The sequence below is a fragment of the Rhynchophorus ferrugineus genome, unplaced genomic scaffold, assembly GCF_030347505.1.
Source record: "Rhynchophorus ferrugineus isolate W39M unplaced genomic scaffold, kcgeb_rfMv2 rfM8, whole genome shotgun sequence".
In the NCBI taxonomy this organism is placed as follows: Eukaryota; Metazoa; Arthropoda; class Insecta; order Coleoptera; family Curculionidae; genus Rhynchophorus; species Rhynchophorus ferrugineus.
In genome coordinates this window covers 32,691,776-32,719,036 of record NW_027472587.1, presented here as the reverse complement: position 1 = coordinate 32,719,036, position 27,261 = coordinate 32,691,776, and the positions used below count along the sequence as shown (strand labels likewise).

The following is a 27,261-nucleotide window of genomic DNA, read 5'->3' as shown; positions in this document are numbered from 1 at the left end:
TTCTACTATAGATCTCAAATTTTATTTAAGGAAAATATTTAGTTACTTTATATAAATATTAAAGTAATAATTATTAATTTATAATATATATATATATATATATATATATATATATATTATAAATTAATATATATTGTTAATTATAATAATTAAATATTTAGTTTATGATGAAGTCTTTAAATGCTTCATATTGTTGGGTTCATTTTATATGTATCATTATGACCTTTAAGTACGCTGTAGGTGTTTTTTGGTAATTTGCTTACAGACTATATTAATAGAAATTTAAACTTATGGAAATTTTGTTATTGAAAATTAAACTAAAGAATATTAAGTTGTTTGTGGGTCTCAAGTGATCATCTCTTGATGAAGCTTGCATCTTTAATAGACATTATATGATAATTGTCAGCTGTCAATAGTATAGTGTTTAATCTACATAGTTAGTCGAGGTCGAGCGCTAGAAGTGGCGTATTTCAATAAAGTGTCGGTACCATCAAAGTGTCTGCATCCCAATATACCTGGCCTAATACACTACTTTAAAGAAATTTTCATAAAATTAAAATTCACCGAACCGTAACGCAATATAGAAACCGAAAACAAAGCAGAAGGTACCTCAATGGCACAATCAACTCTAAGCACCACCTTAACGCTGGAACAGTTACTAAAATCATGACTCCGCGCCTCCGAAATGTAAAATTCAACGAGAAGTGTAATCAATGAATCTCTGCAACTCCAATTCAAAGAACTCAATGATGCTTTTACACGGAATGATCGAAGAATAAAAGCCGTCCAAGACATGAACAAGGATACCTTGGAGCTAAGCGCAATCATACAGCAAATACAGGTACGCAACCATCAGCCCTCGGGATAAAACGAATTATTTAAAGAACAAATCAAGACAATTGGAAAGGAAAAAAAACACACGACAAAATGAATCAAGAAACACAAAAATCATAAAAGAGGAAAAGGGATAAGAGGACAAGGCCAGAGGGAATGGTCCAAACCAAACCAAACCAAAACCGCTGACGACTACAGACTGGCAACTACCATCCTGGGACAGAAGAAGTATTGATACTAGTTTTCACTCCTTCACATCCTTACCGAATGATATGAATAACAGACCACCTAGTTAGAGAAGCACAACAGGAATAGGGATTCCACCCATCCCTCGTAAAGAGAAGGCGGACAAAAGCCGGGTTTACCATCTCACTCACTCAGGTCATAGTGCTCAGAAATGAGCACCACATATTCAAAATGCTCAGAAATGAGCACCACATATTCAAAATTGAATATCTGCTGGATCAAAGAGTAACAGTTGAATCTCAAAGAGACATCGGGCAACAATGACATCGGGCAAAAATGACAACGACGCAATGCTTTAACTGCTAGGTGTACAGATACTCCTCCAGAAATTGCAGAGCTCCACCAAACTGCATGAAAGACTCCGGTAACAATGAGTCCAGATCCTGTAAAAGAGACAGAATAATGCCAGCCAAGTTTTGCAATTGCGGAAAGGCACCCTGTCAACTTTATAGGGTATGAAAAACGACTACCGCCAAAGAGTCACTGACCTAAACCTCAACAAATTCCAGCACTAGTTTCTCAGACATCCATCTGGGCAAGTTAAGGAGGAGAAGAAGTAGCCAGTTAGCTATCCTTACTGGCTACGACAAGAGACGACACGATCGAGGAAATCCGGCGAGATTTTGTTGCCCTCGCCCACAAAATATCCTGCCACATCGGTTAGTTTCAAACCGAGTAAAACAATGATTAAAAAACCCACGACCAATTTCTGCTATTTCAAAATCCGGCCTCTCAAGTAACAATTTCCAATAAGCCGATTGCCAGGGCGACGACAGTGAAGCAGATTTCCGCGGTCTTTGCCCAGGTATACTAGTCCTTCATTATAGCCATCTTGTCATCATCATTGTGACTAGAAAAAGGTTTATGGTCTTCCTCATATCAATTTTTATGGTCACCTTCCAATTCGACGTAATTTTGGTATACAACGTTCATCTCATGTCGTCTCCAATTCACTTCATGGTCCCTATTAGCCAGTTGGCTATCCACATCGGTTTTTGGCCAACATCACAGGTTTGTTTTGTCGTTTCTTTAAAGATATGGTACCTTTATGTTTCTCGCTTTCATACTTTCCACTACTGTGTACATGGCAGTAAAAGCCCGCGTAGTGATTTAGAGTTCCAAAACGATTTCTAGTTCATCGGGTACCGTAAATTAATCCACGTCTATAGAGTATTCTTAACTTCAGACTAAATAGCTCACTTTTATTTTAATTTTGGAAATACATAGCGATGTATTAATCCCGTAGTCGCCTTGCTTATATATTAATGCAAAGAGAAGTAGTAATACATTAATTTGTAAATTGAGATTGAACTAAGCATATCTAATGTAAGATGTAATTAGTAATAACAAAAAAAATCTGGTTGTATATAGGTTGTACAGATATACAACCTTAGCATATTATTATAATTGTGGTTCTGCCTTTTATACTGCAAATTCACTATTTCTAGTCGTTCTATAATCGTTTTTAAAAATATAAATATTGAAGAAGATTATCAATTAATGAATAAAATGTATAGTAATATTATGTTTTATTCCTTCAATATTTTATAAATTGTTATTTTAGTTATTTATTTTATAAACATGTTTAACAAGTTTTTAATAAACGAAATAGTTTTTACAAATTTTAGTAGTGTTTTATTTTAAATTTTGATATTTTCACGATTATCGGGATTTGATGAAGAGTTTTCTTTTAACTTTCATTGACAAATTATTTCTCAAATAAAGATAATTAATGTACTAAAGTTGTCAAAAAATGACAGTGACCAATGACCAAGACAAATGTTGTTATTAGTGTTTGCACGATCGTGAGACAATCTTATACGAATACAGATGAATAGGCAAAGGTTCCATGCTTTTTTTTTATGTATTCTAGTATATGTTATCAATAACACCTTCAAAATGTATCTAGATTTGTTTTCAACAATGTCTCAATAACGCTAGTATCTGCCTCATCAATCTGTCATCAAAGTTTGACTCATGCCAGTTGCAGAAGTTATATCGATAATTCAAAATTTCAGATGTCACAAAATATTAATATATTTGAAATATATTGAGACTGCTACATAAAAATATTATTTTAAACACTTTATATAGGGTTTATATTTATTCCTTTCTTAAATAAGATTAATATACTATTAATCTTATATTATATATTATTAATATATATTATTATTAATATATATTATATATATTAATATATATTATTATTTATTATATATTTATTAAAATATTTATTAAAATTATATATATATATATATATATATATATATATATATATATATATATATATTACATGTTCGAACTTATCAGACAGCATTCTATCTCTTCCCCCTTATTTAACATAACTAGATGAATTATATCGATAAGTCTACTGAACAATTATTCAATAATCCATCCAAACTAATAAATCCAACACTCCATATAGCAATTTCATCGAAATATAATGCAATAAATAAATAAATAAATAAATATATATATATATATATATATATATATATATATAGTATATTATATAAGTATATTAACCCTATTTAAGAAAGGATTAAATATAAACCCTATGTAAAGCCTTTAAAATAATATCCCAGGCTCATTTTTTCACGCCTTCTCGAGAGCCCTGCTCCAGTTTCTAATAGAAAATTTAATAAACTATTTGAATGTATCTATCCCAGAATATTCTCTTCATTATTAATTTTAATTTATTTGATCAGTAAATAATAGAGCTGATTGTGTTAAATAATGCTTTTTTTTTGGAAATCGTAAAATTAATAATTTCTATAATTACATAAATAACAATGATTTTAATATATTAAATGAAAATTATAATAATGTCATAAATTCCTAAATTTAGCTTTAATATAGAATGGAGGAATCGATATTTTATGTGTTTTATAGTTTCAAATATTATAATTTTTGGCACCTGGAACGAAAAGGTTAAATTTCAAAATCTCCTGATTCATTTTGTTCTGAATTATTTTGATATTAAAAAATATTTAAGTATTGATAATATACCGAAAATAAAAGAATTCTTCGTAGATTTTGTTTTTTTTTAACTCAATAAGTGAAATTACAATAAAGTTCTGTTATGTTTTTTTTGTTCATTATTCCGCAAAATTATTACTAATTCACTATTTCTGTCAGAATTTTCAGATAAATTTTCCTTAATTTTAGTATATGCTTTAAAAATGGCATTACTTTAAAAGCAATGTCATAAATTTCCATTAGACCCCTTTGTGGGTTATTTTTACACCATTTAAATCGTATATTATTTAACAGATAACAATAATAATAAAGCCTATAATAATCTAATATTACCTATGAAGGGTTGAATTATATCTCTCAAAGTGCTGTATATCCCTAAGTTTTTTGTGAAAAACATTTCGACTAATATTATTCTCTGAAATAATTGTCTTAAATTATGTCTATATCGAAAAAACTACTTACTGTTATTATAGTTTTCATAAATTTCATCTTGAATAACATGAAGGGGATGTAAATTCCTCAATCGTTTTCTATTACACTACTCTTTATATTTCCTTTATACGCCCTGAGTGCTTATATCAATATTAAGTGTAGCTGCAATGTGCTAAAAATATTTGCAATAAAACTGTAACAACTTAATATTACATAGTATTGATTCATACTTCTCTAACGCATTTTACTGGTAACAAGGGTTTCAATAATTCGCTCTTGTTGTATGTAACCGACTAGAGACTTATTTAAGGGCTTTGGCATTTTCAATCAGAATAATTATGAGTATTAAGTAGCAGTCAGAAACGTATCTAAATAATCGTCATAACAATATATGCTGGTTTGTATTGTTTTGATTAATGTCGCAGGGGAATAGCAACACTACCGAACGCAAATAACACAAGTCGATTTTTATAGACTGATTAGGTTACATGCTCCGACTCATCAGGCTGCGTTCTGTATCTTTTTAACTAGAGAAATGTTATTTTGTAAAATGAGAAGCGAAAATTTGATGAACTTTAAAAATGATTTAACGTTTTGCAAACTGAATTCGGCAGTATATTCTATGATTTCTGTGTTGTGAATTGGCTGTTTTACTGAAAGATTTATACATACAATTTTGATAATGTATTTTTTATAATTAGTTAGCATGCATATTTGGTCCTAATTGGCGAATCATAACTCAGCAGAGTAGCAATTCACGTCTTATAAAGATTAAGATGTATGCAGTGAAGAAGATGTATCATTTTAGTGATTTATTACTATTATACTATTTTAGATATTTTTTTTAAATGAACTTATTGGACAAGTAACTAAAGTTGCTAAAAAAATTTAATTTAGGTTTTAAAAACTTATCGGAATAATGATAATTTTGGGACGATATTAGTTACAGCTAATTATAAGCAATAAGGAATAACAAAATATAACTGTAACGAATTAAATATTTAATGAACCATTCAAAAAATGGTTTTTGGTGCATACATATAAATATTAATTATCATTTAATCAAAGCATGTACACATAACAAACTTTAGTATTAAAAAATAATAGATCTATTTGATAATAAGAAAATATGATACAGGACCAATTAAAAAACATGTTATTGATAAGATAAGTAATATATTGCAACTGGAAATATTAAAAGCAGTGCTTCCGATGAAATATATCAAAAGAAAAAAATATGCATTTAAAAATTTATTTATAATCTTGTGGTTTATTATGTTAAATAATTAAATTTATGCCATTTATTTATATTACATTGCATGAAATAAATTTCTTCATCAAAACCAAATAAATTTATAAAGTGCTTCTTAAAATAAGCAAAAATTATCAGAGACGTACCCGTTATCGCATTGAAGATATCAACAAGCTCATTTGAGAAAAATATATTACGTTGTAGTCAATTAGTGTACTATTAGTCTGATATCAATACTTCTTGCACAATGTATTCTAAGCTAATAATATGCACCTTTATTTGGTTCGGCTATTGTAAGTAAACTTTAATTAAGGTCTGAAATATTCAAACTAATAAATTGTTAGATAAAAGAGTAGTGAAAAATAACTTTGCAGGCAAACTCAAGGTCGGTACATTGGATTTCCATCAATTTGGAAAGGAAAATGAATTACAAGGCGGAGAAATGCCTGTATATTTGTCAAAGAGTGATATAAAATTAAATAAAAATAATAAAAATTTAATAAAATACAACAAAATTACTAACTCAACTAGAAAAGAAATAAGTGATATCAAAGAAATTATAAAAATATTCAAGATACATAATAATGTAATAAATATTGAAACGGTCACGACAATTAAAAGTGCGTCTGCCGAAGAAAAAACAGGAGAGGCCACCGATACCAAAGGTAATATTGCAAATCTACCAAGCAAGGATGTAATCAATATTAAAACTAAAACATCCATAGCACAAAATACGAATACAAGCACAACATCGGCAACCACGACGGCCACAACTCCATCTGGAACATCGGCAAGCACGACTGCCACAACTCCATCTGGAACATCGGCAAGCACGACGGCCACAACTCCATCTGGAACATCGGCAAGCACGACTGCCACAACTCCATCTGGAACATCGGCAAGCACGACGGCCACAACTCCATCTGGAACATCGGCAAGCACGACGGCCACAACTCCATCTGGAACATCGGCAACCACGACGGCCACAACTCCATCTGGAACATCGGCAACCACGACGGCCACAACTCCATCCGGAACATCGGCAACCACGTCGGCCACAACTCCATCCGGAACATCGGCAACCACGACGGCCACAACTCCATCTGGAACATCGGCAAGCACGACGGCCACAACTCCATCTGGAACATCGGCAACCACGACGGCCACAACTCCATCCGGAACATCGGCAACCACGACGGCCACAACTCCATCTGGAACATCGGCAACCACGACGGCCACAACTCCATCTGAAACATCGGTAACCACGACGGCCACAACTCCATCTGGAACAACGGTAACCACGACGGCCACAACTCCATCTGAAACATCGGCAAGCACGACGGCCACAACTCCATCCGGAACATCGGCAAGCACGACGGCCACAACTCCATCTGGAACATCGGCAACCACGACGGCCACAACTCCATCTGGAACATCGGCAAGCACGACGGCCACAACTCCATCCGGAACATCGGCAAGCACGACGGCCACAACTCCATCTGGAACATCGGCAAGCACGACGGCCACAACTCCATCTGGAACATCGGCAAGCACGACGGCCACAACTCCATCTGGAACATCGGCAAGCACGACGGCCACAACTCCATCCGGAACATCGGCAAGCACGACGGCCACAACTCCATCTGGAACATCGGCAAGCACGACGGCCACAACTCCATCTGGAACATCGGCAAGCACGACGGCCACAACTCCATCTGGAACATCGGCAAGCACGACGGCCACAACTCCATCCGGAACATCGGCAAGCACGACGGCCACAACTCCATCTGGAACATCGGCAAGCACGACGGCCACAACTCCATCCGGAACATCGGCAACCACGACGGCCACAATTCCATCTGGAACATCGGCAAGCACGACGGCCACAACTCCATCCGGAACATCGGCAAGCACGACGGCCACAACTCCATCTGGAACATCGGCAAGCACGACGGCCACAACTCCATCCGGAACATCGGCAAGCACGACGGCCACAACTCCATCTGGAACATCGGCAAGCACGACGGCCACAACTCCATCTGGAACATCGGCAAGCACGACGGCCACAACTCCATCCGGAACATCGGCAAGCACGACGGCCACAACTCCATCTGGAACATCGGCAACCACGACGGCCACAACTCCATCTGGAACATCGGCAAGCACGACGGCCACAACTCCATCCGGAACATCGGCAAGCACGACGGCCACAACTCCATCTGGAACATCGGCAACCACGACGGCCACAACTCCATCCGGAACATCGGCAAGCACGACGGCCACAACTCCATCTGGAACATCGGCAACCACGACGGCCACAACTCCATCCGGAACATCGGCAAGCACGACGGCCACAACTCCATCTGGAACATCGGCAACCACGACGGCCACAACTCCATCTGGAACATCGGCAAGCACGACGGCCACAACTCCATCCGGAACATCGGCAAGCACGACGGCCACAACTCCATCTGGAACATCGGCAAGCACGACGGCCACAACTCCATCTGGAACATCGGCAAGCACGACGGCCACAACTCCATCTGGAACATCGGCAACCACGACGGCCACAACTCCATCTGGAACATCGGCAAGCACGACGGCCACAACTCCATCCGGAACATCGGCAACCACGACGGCCACAACTCCATCTGGAACATCGGCAAGCACGACGGCCACAACTCCATCTGGAACATCGGCAAGCACGACTGCCACAACTCCATCCGGAACATCGGCAACCACGACGGCCACAACTCCATCTGGAACATCGGCAACTACGACGCCCACAACTCCATCTGGAACATCGGCAAGCACGACGCCCACAACTCCATCTGGAACATCGGCAAGCAGGACGGCCACAACTCCATCTGGAACATCGGCAACCACGACGGCCACAACTCCATCTGGAACATCGGCAAGCACGACGGCCACAACTCCATCCGGAACATCGGCAACCACGACGGCCACAACTCCATCTGGAACATCGGCAAGCACGACGGCCACAACTCCATCCGGAACATCGGCAACCACGACGGCCACAACTCCATCCGGAACATCGTCAACCACGACGGCCACAACTCCATCCGGAACATCGGCAACCACGTCGGCCACAACTCCATCTGGAACATCGGCAAGCACGACGGCCACAACTCCATCCGGAACATCGGCAACCACGACGGCCACAACTCCATCCGGAACATCGGCAACCACGTCGGCCACAACTCCATCCGGAACATCGGCAACCACGACGGCCACAACTCCATCTGGAACATCGGCAACCACGACGGCCACAACTCCATCTGGAACATCGGCAAGCACGACGGCCACAACTCCATCCGGAACATCGGCAACCACGACGGCCACAACTCCATCTGGAACATCGGCAAGCACGTCGGCCACAACTCCATCTGGAACATCGGCAAGCACGACGGCCACAACTCCATCTGGAACATCGGCAACCACGACGGCCACAACTCCATCTGGAACATCGGCAACCACGATGCCCACAACTCCATCTGGAACATCGGCAACCACGACGCCCACAACTCCATCTGGAACATCGGCAACCACGACGCCCACAACTCCATCTGGAACATCGGCAACCACGACGCCCACAACTCCATCTGGAACATCGGCAACCACGACGCCCACAACTCCATCTGGAACATCGGCAACCACGACGCCCACAACTCCATCTGGAACATCGGCAACCACGACGCCCACAACTCCATCTGGAACATCGGCAACCACGACGCCCACAACTCCATCTGGAACATCGGCAAGCACGACGGCCACAACTCCATCCGGAACATCGGCAAGCACGACGGCCACAACTCCATCCGGAACATCGGCAAGCACGACGGCCACAACTCCATCCGGAACATCGGCAACCACGTCGGCCACAACTCCATCCGGAACATCGGCAACCACGTCGGCCACAACTCCATCTGGAACATCGGCAACCACGACGCCCACAACTCCATCTGGAACATCGGCAACCACGACGCCCACAACTCCATCTGGAACGGAACATCGGCAACCACGACGGCCACAACTCCATCTGGAACATCGGCAACCACGGCGCCCACAACTCCATCTGGAACATCGGCAACCACGACGCCCACAACTCCATCTGGAACGGAACATCGGCAACCACGACGGCCACAACTCCATCTGGGAACATCGGCAACCACGACGGCCACAACTCCATCCGGAACATCGGCAACCACGACGGCCACAACTCCATCCGGAACATCGGCAACCACGACGGCCACAACTCCATCCGGAACATCGGCAACCACGACGGCCACAACTCCATCCGGAACATCGGCAACCACGACGGCCACAACTCCATCCGGAACATCGGCAACCACGACGGCCACAACTCCATCCGGAACATCGGCAACCACGACGGCCACAACTCCATCCGGAACATCGGCAACCACGACGGCCACAACTCCATCCGGAACATCGGCAACCACGACGGCCACAACTCCATCCGGAACATCGGCAACCACGACGGCCACAACTCCATCCGGAACATCGGCAACCACGACGGCCACAACTCCATCCGGAACATCGGCAACCACGACGGCCACAACTCCATCCGGAACATCGGCAACCACGACGGCCACAACTCCATCCGGAACATCGGCAACCACGACGGCCACAACTCCATCCGGAACATCGGCAACCACGACGCCTACAACTCCTTCTGGAACATCGGCAACCACGACGGCCACAACTCCATCTGGAACATCGGCAACCACGACGGCCACAACTCCATCTGGAACATCGGCAACCACGACGGCCACAACTCCATCTGGAACATCGGCAACCACGACGGCCACAACTCCGTCTGGAACATCGGCAACCACGACGCCCACAACTCCATCTGGAACATCGGCAACCACGACGCCCACAACTCCATCTGGAACATCGGCAACCACGACGCCCACAACTCCATCTGGAACATCGGCAACCACGACGGCCACAACTCCATCTGGAACATCGGCAACCACGACGGCCACAACTCCATCTGGAACATCGGCAACCACGGCGCCCACAACTCCATCTGGAACATCGGCAACCACGACGCCCACAACTCCATCTGGAACATCGGCAACCACGTCGGCCACAACTCCATCCGGAACATCGGCAACCACGACGGCCACAACTCCATCCGGAACATCGGCAACCACGACGGCCACAACTCCATCCGGAACATCGGCAAGCACGACGGCCACAACTCCATCCGGAACATCGGCAACCACGACGGCCACAACTCCATCCGGAACATCGGCAACCACGACGGCCACAACACCATCCGGAACATCGGCAACCACGACGGCCACAACTCCATCCGGAACATCGGCAACCACGACGGCCACAACTCCATCCGGAACATCGGCAACCACGACGGCCACAACTCCATCCGGAACATCGGCAACCACGACGGCCACAACTCCATCCGGAACATCGGCAACCACGACGGCCACAACTCCATCCGGAACATCGGCAACCACGACGCCCACAACTCCTTCTGGAACATCGGCAACCACGACGGCCACAACTCCGTCTGGAACATCGGCAACCACGACGGCCACAACACCGTCTGGAACATCGGCAACCACGACGGCCACAACTCCGTCTGGAACATCCGCAACCACGACGGCCACAACTCCGTCTGGAACATCGGCAACCACGACGGCCACAACTCCGTCTGGAACATCGGCAACCACGATGGCCACAACTCCATCCGGAACATCGGCAACCACGACGCCCACAACTCCATCTGGAACATCGGCAACCACGACGGCCACAACTCCATCTGGAACATCGGCAACCACGACGCCCACAACTCCATCTGGAACATCGGCAACCACGACGCCCATAACTCCATCTGGCACATCGGCAACCACGACGCCCACAACTCCATCTGGAACATCGGCAACCACGACGGCCACAACTCCATCCGGAACATCGGCAACCACGACGGCCACAACTCCATCCGGAACATCGGCAACCACGACGCCCACAACTCCTTCTGGAACATCGGCAACCACGACGCCCACAACTCCGTCTGGAACATCGGCAACCACGACGGCCACAACTCCGTCTGGAACATCGGCAACCACGACGGCCACAACTCCGTCTGGAACATCGGCAACCACGACGCCCACAACTCCATCTGGAACATCGGCAACCACGACGGCCACAACTCCATCTGGAACATCGGCAACCACGACGCCCACAACTCCATCTGGAACATCGGCAACCACGACGGCCACAACTCCATCTGGAACATCGGCAACCACGACGGCCACAACTCCATCTGGAACATCGGCAACCACGACGCCCACAACTCCGTCTGGAACATCGGCAACCACGACGGCCACAACTCCGTCTGGAACATCGGCAACCACGACGCCCACAACTCCGTCTGGAACATCGGCAACCACGACGGCCACAACTCCATCTGGAACATCGGCAACCACGACGCCCACAACTCCATCTGGAACATCGGCAACCACGACGGCCACAACTCCATCTGGAACATCGGCAACCACGACGGCCACAACTCCGTCTGGAACATCAACAACCACGATGGCCACAACTCCGTCTGGAACATCGGCAACCACGACGCCCACAACTCCGTCTGGAACATCGGCAACCACGACGGCCACAACTCCATCTGGAACATCGGCAACCACGACGCCCACAACTCCATCTGGAACATCGGCAACCACGACGGCCACAACTCCATCTGGAACATCGGCAACCACGACGGCCACAACTCCATCTGGAACATCGGCAACCACGATGCCCACAACTCCATCTGGAACATCGGCAACCACGACGGCCACAACTCCATCTGAAACAACGGTAACCACGACGGCCACAACTCCATCTGAAACAACGGTAACCACGACGGCCACAACTCCATCTGAAACAACGGTAACCACGACGGCCACAACTCCATCTGAAACAACGGTAACCACGACGGCCACAACTCCATCTGGAACATCGGCAACCACGACGCCCACAACTCCATCTGGAACATCGGTAACCACGACGGCCACAACTCCATCTGAAACATCGGTAACCACGACGGCCACAACTCCATCTGAAACAACGGTAACCACGACGGCCACAACTCCATCTGGAACATCGGCAACCACGACGGCCACAACTCCATCTGGAACATCGGCAACCACGACGCCCACAACTCCCTCTGGAACATCGGCAACCACGACGCCCACAACTCCGTCTGGAACATCGGCAACCACGACGGCCACAACTCCATCCGGAACATCGGCAACCACGACGGCCACAACTCCATCCGGAACATCGGCAACCACGACGCCCACAACTCCTTCTGGAACATCGGCAACCACGACGCCCACAACTCCGTCTGGAACATCGGCAACCACGACGGCCACAACTCCGTCTGGAACATCGGCAACCACGATGGCCACAACTCCGTCTGGAACATCGGCAACCACGACGCCCACAACTCCGTCTGGAACATCGGCAACCACGACGGCCACAACTCCATCTGGAACATCGGAAACCACGACGCCCACAACTCCATCTGGAACATCGGCAACCACGACGGCCACAACTCCATCTGGAACATCGGTAACCACGACGGCCACAACTCCATCTGAAACAACGGTAACCACGACGGCCACAACTCCATCTGAAACAACGGTAACCACGACGGCCACAACTCCATCTGGAACAACGGCAACCACGACGCCCACAACTCCATCTGGAACATCGGCAACCACGACGGCCACAACTCCATCTGAAACAACGGTAACCACGACGGCCACAACTCCATCTGAAACAACGGTAACCACGACGGCCACAACTCCATCTGAAACAACGGTAACCACGACGGCCACAACTCCATCTGAAACATCGGCAACCACGACGGCCACAACTCCATCTGGAACATCGGCAACCACGACGCCCACAACTCCATCTGGAACATCGGCAACCACGACGGCCACAACTCCATCTGGAACATCGGCAACCACGACGCCCACAACTCCATCTGGAACATCGGCAACCACGACGGCCACAACTCCGTCTGGAACATCGGCAACCACGACGCCCACAACTCCATCTGGAACATCGGCAACCACGACGGCCACAACTCCATCTGGAACATCGGCAACCACGACGGCCACAACTCCATCTGGAACATCGGCAACCACGACGCCCACAACTCCATCTGGAACATCGGCAACCACGACGGCCACAACTCCATCTGGAACATCGGCAACCACGACGGCCACAACTCCATCTGGAACATCGGCAACCACGACGGCCACAACTCCATCTGGAACATCGGCAACCACGACGCCCACAACTCCATCTGGAACATCGGCAACCACGACGGCCACAACTCCATCTGGAACATCGGCAACCACGACGGCCACAACTCCATCTGGAACATCGGCAACCACGACGGCCACAACACCATCTGAAACTACGATACCTGGGAGTACCACACCAGAAGCAAACTCTACTACTGAGAGTACAACTAAGGAATCAACAACAAGATCTAGTACTACTACTACTGCTACTGAGAGTACAGCCATTTCTACATCATCTAGTACGGCTTCTACCCAAGAGCCTGCTACAAAGTTCCCTATGCCCACTGATAAATGTTCCAGAAAAATGCCGTCATTCGTCGGAATTATTATTGTTATATTTTCTAGTATTTTTCGTTTGACTAGTTAGTAGTTGATTAGGTATTATATTGTTCTAGGACTCTATGAATAAAATTATTTTCAACATAAATACGGTGTATGTGTATTCAGTAATTTCTTTACAGATTATATTATCAGAAATTTAACGTTAGGTATATGACAGGCATTGTATTATCGGATAATATGATCGTCTTTCGAGGAAGTTTTTTATTGTTATGAAAATTTGTACGATAATAAGCACCAAGGAATCCTGATTAACGAGTTTACTTTTTTATTGTAAATAGCCAGGAGCAACAGGAAGGTCGTATAGAATGTAATAAAATATTGATTGGATATGATGAATTAGTTATTAATAAATCGTTGTGCCAGTACTGTTATTATAATTAGAAGCAATATTTAGAAACATTTCAGTACGATAATATGGTGTTTAATCTGGGCGATGATCATTTTATGTGCTTAAATAATTTTTATTATATAACCTCCAATTCTATTTAGAGTAACAGTTCTTATTATTTATATTTTGGTTTAGATATACAACGTTATTACTATAATTCCAATGGTTTAAAGTTGTTTATAAATTAAACAATAAAAATTATAATAATGTGATTACTATATTACTCTTATTATATATTATTTCTTCAATATTTTGTCAATTGCTGTTATAGTTACTTACTTGATAAACATAACCGTTGTTGATTAAGGTGTAAAAGTATAACTTGATTAAGGTGTAAAAGTTTTCACAATTTTTAATTGTGTTATACTTCAAACTTTTAATGCTTATGATATCGGGATTATATTTCTTTTAACTTTCAATGATTAACATTTTTTTTAAATAAAAATACTTAACGTATTGATGTTGTCAAAAAATTAAGGTAAATATCGTTAGTGTTTTTATGTCTTCTATTATGTGTTAATTTTCTTCCATAATGTCTGCATAAGGCTAATATGTGTTTCATTACTCCATTATCAAAGTTTGACTCATATTTGTTGCTGAAGTTATATCGATAGTTTGAAATGTTAGGTATTAATATTTTTGAAATACATTGTAGTCTTGCATTTGACTATAACGTCGAAATAGAAGTAGTCATCACATACAATTTCGACATTGACAATATGAAAAAAATGCAAATATTGTCATGCACTTAAGTATAAAAGTAAATTGATCGCATTCTGCTGCGTATTAGACAAAGTTTCACTCCCATTATTACCATAAACATATAACCAGAACTATTGAAGACTCAAAATACGTAAATTCAAGTCTTGCTTCCAGATGACATCACTTGGTGTAAACAAAAATCTTTTATAATGAGGTTTGTCACCATTTTGAATCAATATCAAGATTCAGAGTCAAGTGCACCATTAAATTGGCTATTTGTTGTCTAATGACAATAAAATATTTTTTCAGATCTATTTAGGAACAAAATTTAACACACTCTGGATAATATTGTGGCATTTCTTGATATTTTTTTTCAAAATCATAACCTATTGGTGCAGCTGTTGACCACCGTTCCTAATAGATTGCAAAACGACAATCACGATATTGTGAATAAGCTGGACAACGTACCATAGGAGAGCACTTAAGAAGACACAATTTATCAACTGTTGGAATTGCAATTGTTATACCTGGTAACTCATTTAAACATCAGGATATACGTGTATGCTCACTGATAACATGGTGCAGATAATTCAAGACAGTCATCGTTCATACGATGCTTTGCAATATCCATTAATATTTTAGAAAAGAGAAGATGGATATTATTTCAACATTAAACCAATGACATTCACATCCAATGACAAGTACAACATATACATTTTTTGGATGATCAATTTCTTTGTATCTTATTTATCTTTCTATTGTCCAAAGTGGGATAAAATTAAAATTTTGTTGTAGTAAAACAAAACTTAAAATCGTTGATAATCTAGATTATAAATTAATTGGTCTGAAAAATGACATTTTAACAGGACAACGTCTGTCGGGCCAGTATATATGTTATATAATTTTTATTATGGCTCTGACTATCGCGATAATGTACAAAAGTTATCCGTTTTAAGACTACCTGCATGGTGAACAAGTGAGATGCATTTGGTCTGTTTTCTAAAAGTTGTTCTCTTTTAAATTTATTCATATAACCGAAATTAAATTAATTATCAAGAATAGAAGAGAGGTTGACGTTAGATTGGAAATCGTTTCGCAGTTACTCGAAGCGTTCCTTGGTGTAATTCAGTTATGTTCAAGCAAAAGCATAGCAGCTGAAATTGTATTTTTAGCGTAAACTGAAATATACTGTGGCTTACGGCACATACTTAACAGTTCAATGTGTAAAGCCACCAAAGGCGAACTTACTTATTGGAATTAACAGAGCCCATTGCTATTTGGACAGAAGCTTGAAGTTCCGGGTGAGCGGTCACCAAAGACGGATTGTAGTAGCTTGTAGTTTTTTAGCACTAGATTATTTTAATTTTGATTCCTTGAACCTTGGAAAACTCAATAGAGGGATATCATCGAAATTTAGGTAGAACCTCCATTTCGAAGATCTTCGAAGTCAAGCTAGCGGACGAAGGCCCAATCGTTACTCCAAAAACAATTAACTAAACAAAGTGAATTAATAGTTATTGTGTTCTAAACCTTTTGAAATTTCATAACTTATATCTTTATTCTCTAATGTCATTCGGTAGAGGCCTCCGTATTGGGTGGCGTCTTTGGCTAGTCAGTGTGTTCGTTTCTGGAATACCTTTGTAACTTACAAGCGGAATTATGGTTATATATAGGAATGAGGGCACTTATTCTTTAATGGGACGGAGATGAGTGTGACTTACATATATCGTTGTAAAAATACAGAAGGTAGAAGCACGTGGGGTCAAGGTTGATTATAAGTGGGTAGAGATGCCGTCCAGTCCTGGAGCTTTAGGTTTGCCTTTAGACGATGATCTTTCGAGTTCTCTCTAGCTGATTAGATTGAGAAAGGATTGACCAGACTCGTTCGAATCTAATAATATTTCATGTTTTATTTTGTAGCAAGCAATTATTGTATTGGGATTTCTGTCGCTAGGGGTTTGGGAAACGTAGGACCAGGCTATTTCAACAGGAAAAGTGGTTCATTGACCGTTTATCGTAATCCGACGAATTCCACATTTCAGGAGTCTTAATTGGTGCATGATGGCGGTTCTGCATTCTTTTTTCCAATAAGGTTTGGGCTTCTTATTGTAAGAGTTGCGTGATTGGGAAGGAATATTTGAGGTTGGTTAGGGATCACTGTTAATATTTGATCACTAATTGTAGGAACGTTCGTCAGGTCGGTCGGTCGGAATGAATGGCTGTCGACACGACTGCTTGTCTGAACACTCACTACTATTTTTGGAAGGAACTTGAGAACTAAAACACTTCTTTAGATTTAGGAAGTTGGGTAGCGCTATGGAAGTGGTACAGTTATAAGGGGGTGGAGAAAAGAAAAGAGCGCGAGACGTCGTCGTGATGGTCTTTTATAGCCTGGAACTGCATGGTACCAATGCACCGGCGTTGTCAACCTTTGAACTTGTTGTAGATGAATGCGTGGTGGCCTAAAGGGTCGTGGCGGTGGCCATATGACTCCCCTCCTAGTGGAACTGCCGTGGAACGTACCTCTATATGGTGCAGGTTCCGAAGTGTACTCGCAATCACGTAAATAAACGCCCAGGGACTGTTGATTAGATGAGGATTCCAACCTGAGCGAGGAGTTTTATGGAATTAACTGCCATCGAAGTTGTTGCAGGACCTCGTTCGTCTTGGGCCGTTCCGAATTGTTTGAGGGTACCTATAAGTTTGGTGCATTACGTGTCCCGTTTCGTGATGCAAGGGTATTCATATATTGATGGGTTCCATTCCTCGTGCTATCTTTCCATGCACGGGTCAAGCACCTGCCGAGTGGCTTATGTGGAGCTGGTTCACCTGTTAGACACTTTGATCACGTCGGGGTCACCAATTCTGTTGGAAATAGTTGATTAGAGATAATTCGGAACCTCAGGTTATTCGATAATTTCTTTTGATTTTGGATAATCGCTTAATGATTTCTGACGATGAATGTTTGGAAGCAGTATTTAGTGAAACTGAGTGCAATTTATTATCTAAAATGTTATATTTTGAGTTGCGACATTTATTAAATTTTAGATTTAAATATGGAAGATGCATTGGAAACACTTGGGGCTTCAACCTCACATCTGTCTTCTTGTTGAGTCTTCTTGAAGGAGGAACACGAGAGGTGCGACTTTCAAATAGAAAGAGGAGGATGATTGGCGGTAGGGGGTTGAAGAATTTGAATGTAGGTATGAGGAGTGTGGGAGAAGGGATCCTCGGAGAAGGGTCCTGTCCTGTCGGAGACCTGATATATGGGAGCCTCCATTGGCAAGGTTGGCTGAAAATAGAAAGTAGTAGAATCATTTTAATCCTTGATCGAGAGAAAAGAAGATTAATTACATTGGGTAGTTGAATCGTTTTACTACGCTTTGCAGAGTTGCAGTTATTTGTATTAGACATTACTTTAGTTTCTTGTTTGGTTTCATAATAATATATGTTTAATTTTTTTCGTTGTTCTTAGAAAATTCTGCACAAGAGATTTTCTTGTATCTTATGTAAAGTATTAAATTGGTCGTGGATGAAGGATACTTTGTTTTTAATTATGGATATATTTAAAAGCCACTCTTATTTGGGATGTTAGGTTTTCTTGTATTTCTTTTTTTCTGTCGACTAGGAGATAGGAGTTTGTATTCTCTATTATTGCTTTCAGTTGACTATACCAACCAAAATAAATCCATATATATATATATGTATATATATATATATATATATATATATATATATATATATATATATATGTATATATATAAATATAAATATAAATATAAATATAAATATAAATATAAATATAAATATAAATATAAATATAAATATAAATATAAATATGAATATAAATATAAATATAAATATAAATATAAATATAAATATAAATATAAATATAAATATAAATATAAATATAAATATAAATATAAATATAAATATAAATATAAATATAAATATAAATATAAATATAAATATAAATATAAATATAAATATAAATATAAATATAAATATAAATATAAATATAAATATAAATATAAATATAAATATAAATATAAATATAAATATAAATATAAATATAAATATAAATATAAATATAAATATAAATATAAATATAAATATAAATATAAATATAAATATAAATATAAATATAAATATAAATATAAATATAAATATAAATATAAATATAAATATAAATATAAATATAAATATAAATATAAATATAAATATAAATATAAATATAAATATAAATATAAATATAAATATAAATATAAATATAAATATAAATATAAATATAAATATAAATATAAATATAAATATAAATATAAATATAAATATAAATATAAATATAAATATAAATATAAATATAAATATAAATATAAATATAAATATAAATATAAATATAAATATAAATATAAATATAAATATAAATATAAATATAAATATAAATATAAATATAAATATAAATATAAATATAAATATAAATATAAATATAAATATAAATATAAATATAAATATAAATATAAATATAAATATAAATATAAATATAAATATAAATATAAATATAAATATAAATATAAATATAAATATAAATATAAATATAAATATAAATATAAATATAAATATAAATATAAATATAAATATAAATATAAATATAAATATAAATATAAATATAAATATAAATATAAATATAAATATAAATATAAATATAAATATAAATATAAATATAAATATAAATATAAATATAAATATAAATATAAATATAAATATAAATATAAATATAAATATAAATATAAATATAAATATAAATATAAATATAAATATAAATATAAATATAAATATAAATATAAATATAAATATAAATATAAATATAAATATAAATATAAATATAAATATAAATATAAATATAAATATAAATATAAATATAAATATAAATATAAATATAAATATAAATATAAATATAAATATAAATATAAATATAAATATAAATATAAATATAAATATAAATATAAATATAAATATAAATATAAATATAAATATAAATATAAATATAAATATAAATATAAATATAAATATAAATATAAATATAAATATAAATATAAATATAAATATAAATATAAATATAAATATAAATATAAATATAAATATAAATATAAATATAAATATAAATATAAATATATATAAATTCAATCGATTTTGTTTCAGAATTGGTTATTTCCAAAATTTTAATGATTTAATTTATTATAATCGTTATTATATTTATATAGATGGATGCATTATGGGGTATTTTGATTACCAAATACATATAAACACAAATAGTATTTACTATTATATGGAGCCATGTAAATATATGTTTGTTATCTTCAGCCAATTAATTATTTTAATGTGATTTGATGCGATAAAATCATATACAAAAATTGAGAGATAGTCATTATCAACATATTAAAACTAATAAAAATAATATAAAAGGAAATCAGAATTGCATTATATTCAGAACACAATTTACATATTTACTATGGGTCGGATATTGTAAGTGTAAGTAAAATCATTCAAGACGGCCTTCTGGATTAATTTGAACTATCTGTTGAATATATATCTCGAAAATTTTTATTTCAACATTAGCACCATGATACATTGTTAGTGAATATTGATAAATACATTTTTGAGAGAACGCTTAGGGGTTCAAGTTTATATTAATGGATATGTCTATTATAAGCTACTGTACTCAATAATGACGATCGAATTATTATGTGTACAGTTTACTATAACTCAATGAATTTTCTAATTTTAATTCATAGATGTAGCAATAATTTAAAATACCATTAAATGATTAAATAATTGTTACACATATTTTTTATGTATTTTATTAAAACTAATACTTATCAGCTTATTTGCACATGTATATTTTACAAAATTTACATATGGTTTAATATTTTATAAAACTTAAAATAATATTAAATTAAAAGTAAGAAAATGAAAAGTTCTGCAGGTAAAGTAGAAACAACACAACAGCTAACTGATGCTGAAAATGAGAGTTCAACAGCCGGAAAACAATCAACTGACGATATAACTGAAAAATCAACTGACGACCCAACTGAAAAACCAACTGAAGGCCCAACTGGAAAACCAACTGAAGTCCCAACTGGAAAACCAACTGACGTCCCAACTGACGGTCCAACTGAAAAAACTGATAAACCAACGGAAGACCCAACTGAAGGCCCAACTGAAAAAACCAACTGGAGGCCCAACTGAAGTCTAAAACTGATAAACCAACGGAAGACCCAACTGATGACCCAACTGAAAAATCAACTGAAGGCCCAACTCAAAGAGACATCGGGCAACAATGACATCGACACAATGCTTTAACTGCTAGGTGTACAGATACTCCTCCAGAAATTGCAGAGCTCCACCAAAGTGCATGAAGGACTCCGGTAACAATGAGTCCAGATCCTGTAAAAGAGACAGAATAATGCCAGTCAAGTGTTGACACAGTCAGACATTCGTCTGGGCAAGTTAAGGAGGAGAAAGAGTAGCCAGTCAGCTAACCTCACCAGCAATGACAAGAGACCACACGATCGAGGAAATCCGGCGAGATTTTGCTGCCTCGCTCACAAAATATCCTGCCACATCGGTTAGTTTCAATCCGAGCAAAACAATGATTAAAAAACCCACGACCAATTTCTGGTATTTCAAAATCCGGCCTCTCAAGTAACAATTTCCAATAAGACGATTGCCAGGGCGACGACGGTGAAGCAGATTTCCATGGTCTTTGCCCAGGTATACTAGTCCTTCATTATAGCCATCTTGTCATCATCATTGTGACTAGAAAAATGTTTATGGTCTTCCTCATATCAATTTTTATGGTCACTTTCCAATTCGACGTAATTTTGGTATACAACGTTCATCTCATGTTGTCTCCAATTCACTTCATGGTCCCTATTAGTCAGTTGGCTATCCACATCGGTTTTTGGCCAACATCACAGGTTTGTCTTGTCGTTTCTTCAAAGATATGGTACCTTTATGTTTCTCGCTTTCATACTTTCCACTACTGTGTACATGGCAGTAAAAGCCCGCGTAGTGATTTAGAGTTCCAAAACGATTTCTAGTTCATCGGGTACCGTAAATTAATCCACGTCTATAGAGTGTTCTTAACTTCAGATTAAGTTGCTCACTTTTATTTTAATTGTGGAAATATATAACGATGTATTAATCCCGTACTCGCCATGCTTGTATATTAATGCAAACACAACAGAGAAGTAGTAATACATTAATTTGTAAATTGAGATTAAACTAAGCATATCTAATGTAAGATGTAATTAATAATTATAAAGAATCTGGTTGTATATATGTTGTACAGATATACAACCTTAGCATATTACTATAATTCTGGTTCTGGCTTTTATACTGCAAATTCACTATTTCTAGTGGTTATTATCTATTTCTAGTTATAATTAGTCGTTTTTAAAAATATAAATATTGAAGAAGTTTATCAATTAATGAATAAAATGTATATAAATAATATGTTTTATTCCTTCAATTTTTTATCAATTTTTATTTTAGTTATTTATTTTATAAACATGTTTAACAAGTTTTTAATAAACGTAATTGTTTTTACAATTTTTAGTAGTGTTTTATATTAAATTTTGATATTTTCATGATTATCTGGATTTGATGAAGAGTTTTCTTTTAACTTTCATTGATAAATTATTTTTCCAATAATGATAATGAATGTATTCATGTTGCCAAAAAATGACAGTGACCAAAGACAAATGTTATTATTAGAGTTTGCGCGATCATGAGACAATCTTATACGAATACAGATGAATTGGCCAAGGTTCCATGCTTTTTTATGTATTCTAGTATGTGTTATCAATAACACCTTCAAAATTTATCTAGATTTCTTTTTAACAATGTCTCAATAATGCTAGTATCTGCCTCATCAATCCGTCATCAAAGTTTGAATCATGCCAGTTGCAGAAGTTATATCGATAATTTAAAATGTCCTTACAAAATATTAATATTTTTGAAATATATTGACAGTGCTTATATATATTAATATACTTATATTATTATATATTTATTAAAATAATATATATATATATATATATATATATATATATATATATATATATTTGATAAAATTGAAGGTATTATTGATAACCTGAAGTACTTAAAATAAAAAAGGGAAAAGGTAATATCTTAAATTTCGTAAAATCCTAAAATTTAGGAAGAAAAAAGGTCCCAGGGTCATTATTTTTTCACGCCTTGTCGAGAGCCATGCTCCAGTTTCTAATAGAAAATTCACGTCTGTCCCAGAATATTCTCTTTATTATTAATTTTAAATTATTTGATCAGTAAATAATAGAGCTGATTGTGTTAAATAATTATTTTTGGAAATCGTAAAATTAATAATTTCTATAATTATATAAATAACAATGATTTTAATATATTTAATGAAAATTATAATAATTTCATAAATTCCTAAATTTAGCTTTAATATGGAATGGAGAAATCGATATTTTATGTGTTTTATAGTTTCAAATATTATAATTTTTGGCAGCTGGAACGAAAAGCTTAAATTTCAAAATCTCCTGTTTCATTTTGTTCTGAATTATTTTGATAATAAAAAATATTTAAGTATTGATAATATACTGAAATTAAAATAATTCTTGGTAGATTTAATTTTTTTTAACTCAATAAGTGAAATTAGAATAAATTTCTGTTATGTTTTTTTTTGTTCATTATTTCGTAAAATTGTTACTAATTAACTATTTCTGTCAGAATAGCCAAACGAGATTAATAAAATTCAATTTAATTCAATTAAAAAAAATATGTTGAGGAATTTTCAGATTTTGTTGCATAAAAACATTTTTAACACAATTCCTTTTGTAGTTAATTTGAGCACCAACAAGCAGGCTGGGTAAATTAAACAATTTTTTCTGTACCCTTATTTATTGATTTTTCTTAAGGAGTAAAAGCCTCGACCCGAGACTCGAGATGTTCTTCTCTCTCTAGCAACACACGCTTTCAAAATCGTGGAATGTTCAAATTTCACTTGCACTGTTTTATTGCAATTTTATTGACCAAGTCCAAGTCCAGTACAAGTGACCAACGACCCACCAGTACTAGAAACATAATTATTTCAATAAGAAACATAATTTAAACTTAAACAAGCCTACTTTGAAAAGGACAAAGGATTGAATGCGCACAACTGATTAGAATAATACAGTAGATAATAAGTAACGACCCCTAAAAAGTACGTTAGTCGAAACTTGAGATTTATCTTTTTCGCCTATTTATTTTTGATCATTTGGTTGTGAAACATTTTCATGTAGTCATTTAAATGAAAGTCGTTCATATTAATTATTTTGCAATTGATCGAATTTATTTAGCTGTAATGGATTTTGTGATTGACTTTAAGATGACGATATTGCAAACGAAATATAGAAGATAGATAATATTATATTAACACGAAGGGTATCAGTGCATGTTTGAATTTTCCTTTAATCTAACTCATAGAAACAACTATTATAAGTAAATGAGCCTAATCTGGATGTTGTCTTTTAGCCTACATTTGTTTTTGCATTGCCTTGAGTACTTATTTGATTTTGATGTGTTTGATTATTGCTTTATACCTCTGATTATATATTATAACTAGATTTTATGTTGAAATAGTTTAAGTTTATCTAAAACTAATAATTAAGAATGTTCGGGACAAGCCTATATGACTTATGATGCGTGTGAACTCATAGAAGGTATAGACTGATGTTACAATTGAGATACCTTAATAATATGTTACATAATAGACTATTGTATAGACAATCTATCAAAAACAAAAGACGAAACATTAGTGACTAGTGCTACCGACTATTGATTGCCTACAAATTTGATAAACATAAAATTTCCTTCTATCCTTACTCCACCTTAATGAAAATAATCGATCTATATCCATTTATTTTAGATGATATTAAATAAAAATCACCAAATGTTCTCTCTAAGCTCCTTTTTATTTGGGAGTCAAAAATAGTACAATATCTATGATTATAATCTAAAATTCCAGCAACTGGTTTCAATAATTTAGTGATTTTCTTCAAGTATTCTAGTTTTATGACCGAGAAAGGGTTAGTATTACCCTGAGTCACTGAAGATTCTGAAGGTTGTGAAGGTTGGATCTATTTTTTTACAGTCTGATTCTGCAAACGGAGTTAAATTATATGGTTTTGATTGTATTCATTTCTTGCATTGATTGAATTGAGGGAGGGTTTGCCATGTTGTTTATAAAAGATTCTTTATTATATATATTTTATATTATAAAAGAAGAAAAAATAATGTATTCTATTTATATTATATTTTTCAAATATACGTATAATTTGCAAGATCTGGCAACGTTCTAGGTTGCAATTACTTTCCAGAATTAGACTCTTGTCAAGGATATTCGACTCATTTTGATTTACTAAATATGTGGTAAATGTAAATATATGTCTTAACACATATGAAAGCTCTTATTTAAATAATTACAACACAGCAAATATGAATAACATATTAAGATAATAAGTGCGATACAATAAAGAGATATGGTTATAAGAACAGATATTTGAACTGAACGAGATGGTAGCGAGGAAAGTGTCCCCGAGGTCTCAAAAGGACCGTTAAATGATTATACCAAGAGTAGAAAGGGTAGGCGGTTCCGGTCAAATGACGGGGATCCAATATTGGATTGGTTTGATGTTTTGCTTATGAAAGCTGTCGATTGTTACCTTCTGTAGAAAGTATCCACTAATGAAATTGTTAAATGTATTTATGTTCGAATGTATTTTAAAGCCACAAGTATATATAATACTAATTATAAAATATATTAGTTTCAGATATTTGAAATACGAATATGCAGTGATACGGAAGAAGGCGCAATATCCTTTTCTTCAAGATAGCGGCCGGAACCCCGAAGACATGAGGTGTCAATGTTGAAATTTGGAAAGAGCGTATTAAAATCTGTAGATCCATATCCTGTTTATAGACGCCCAACGGCAGATATGTTGAACAAAACTGGTTCCCTTAAGACCCAGTTGACATTAAATATTGACCAAAATGTTGGAAGACATGTAGGGACCTTAAGGTATGTCGAATTTTAAACTTACAATAACGGTCTAAAATACCTAAAAATATTATATCAGATGTTGAATAAGAGCGGGGTACCAGCAATGACGACCAATAAACGATAATTAAGATCTGATAACCCTGAAGCGTTCATCTTCGATATCACTGAGGGGTACTTTGGATCACTCAGTCACCAACTATGGTTTAGTACAGACGTGCCACCATCGACTACTCAAGCGTCTCTGACGTAAGATTGTGCTGCTCTACTTCTTTCTCTATTATATTTTCTATATTTTATATAACGTAAACAGAAATAATAACTATTCTTTAATTTTATTATATGCTTTTAATTTTTTTTACTCTTTGTGATTCCACAATCTGCCCTATAGGTAATAAGTATTTCTTATGTATATATTATATCTACATGACATGTAGAAAATCACTTCATTAAGCGATCTCCTGCAAAAAATATATATAACTTTATATATATCCAGTAATCAGATCAGGTGGTGTTAAACATTTTAAAAACTTTAAAAACATTTAAACTTCACTATCACGTCGCATATTTAGCTGGTTAGCGGGTATGTTGGGATGCACTGACACTTTTTCGA

The 27,261-nt window shown here is 37.2% G+C and overlaps 1 long non-coding RNA gene across 1 annotated transcript; it reads left to right on the top strand.

Annotated features, from left to right (window-relative positions):
- The first annotated feature begins 21,070 nt into the window (after positions 1-21,070).
- On the top strand, positions 21,071-26,958 carry LOC143201215 (uncharacterized). Its single transcript, XR_013006912.1, has 3 exons — positions 21,071-21,091; positions 26,416-26,669; positions 26,728-26,958. It is a non-coding gene; the product is annotated as an uncharacterized LOC143201215 (long non-coding RNA).
- Positions 26,959-27,261: the final 303 nt, after the last annotated feature.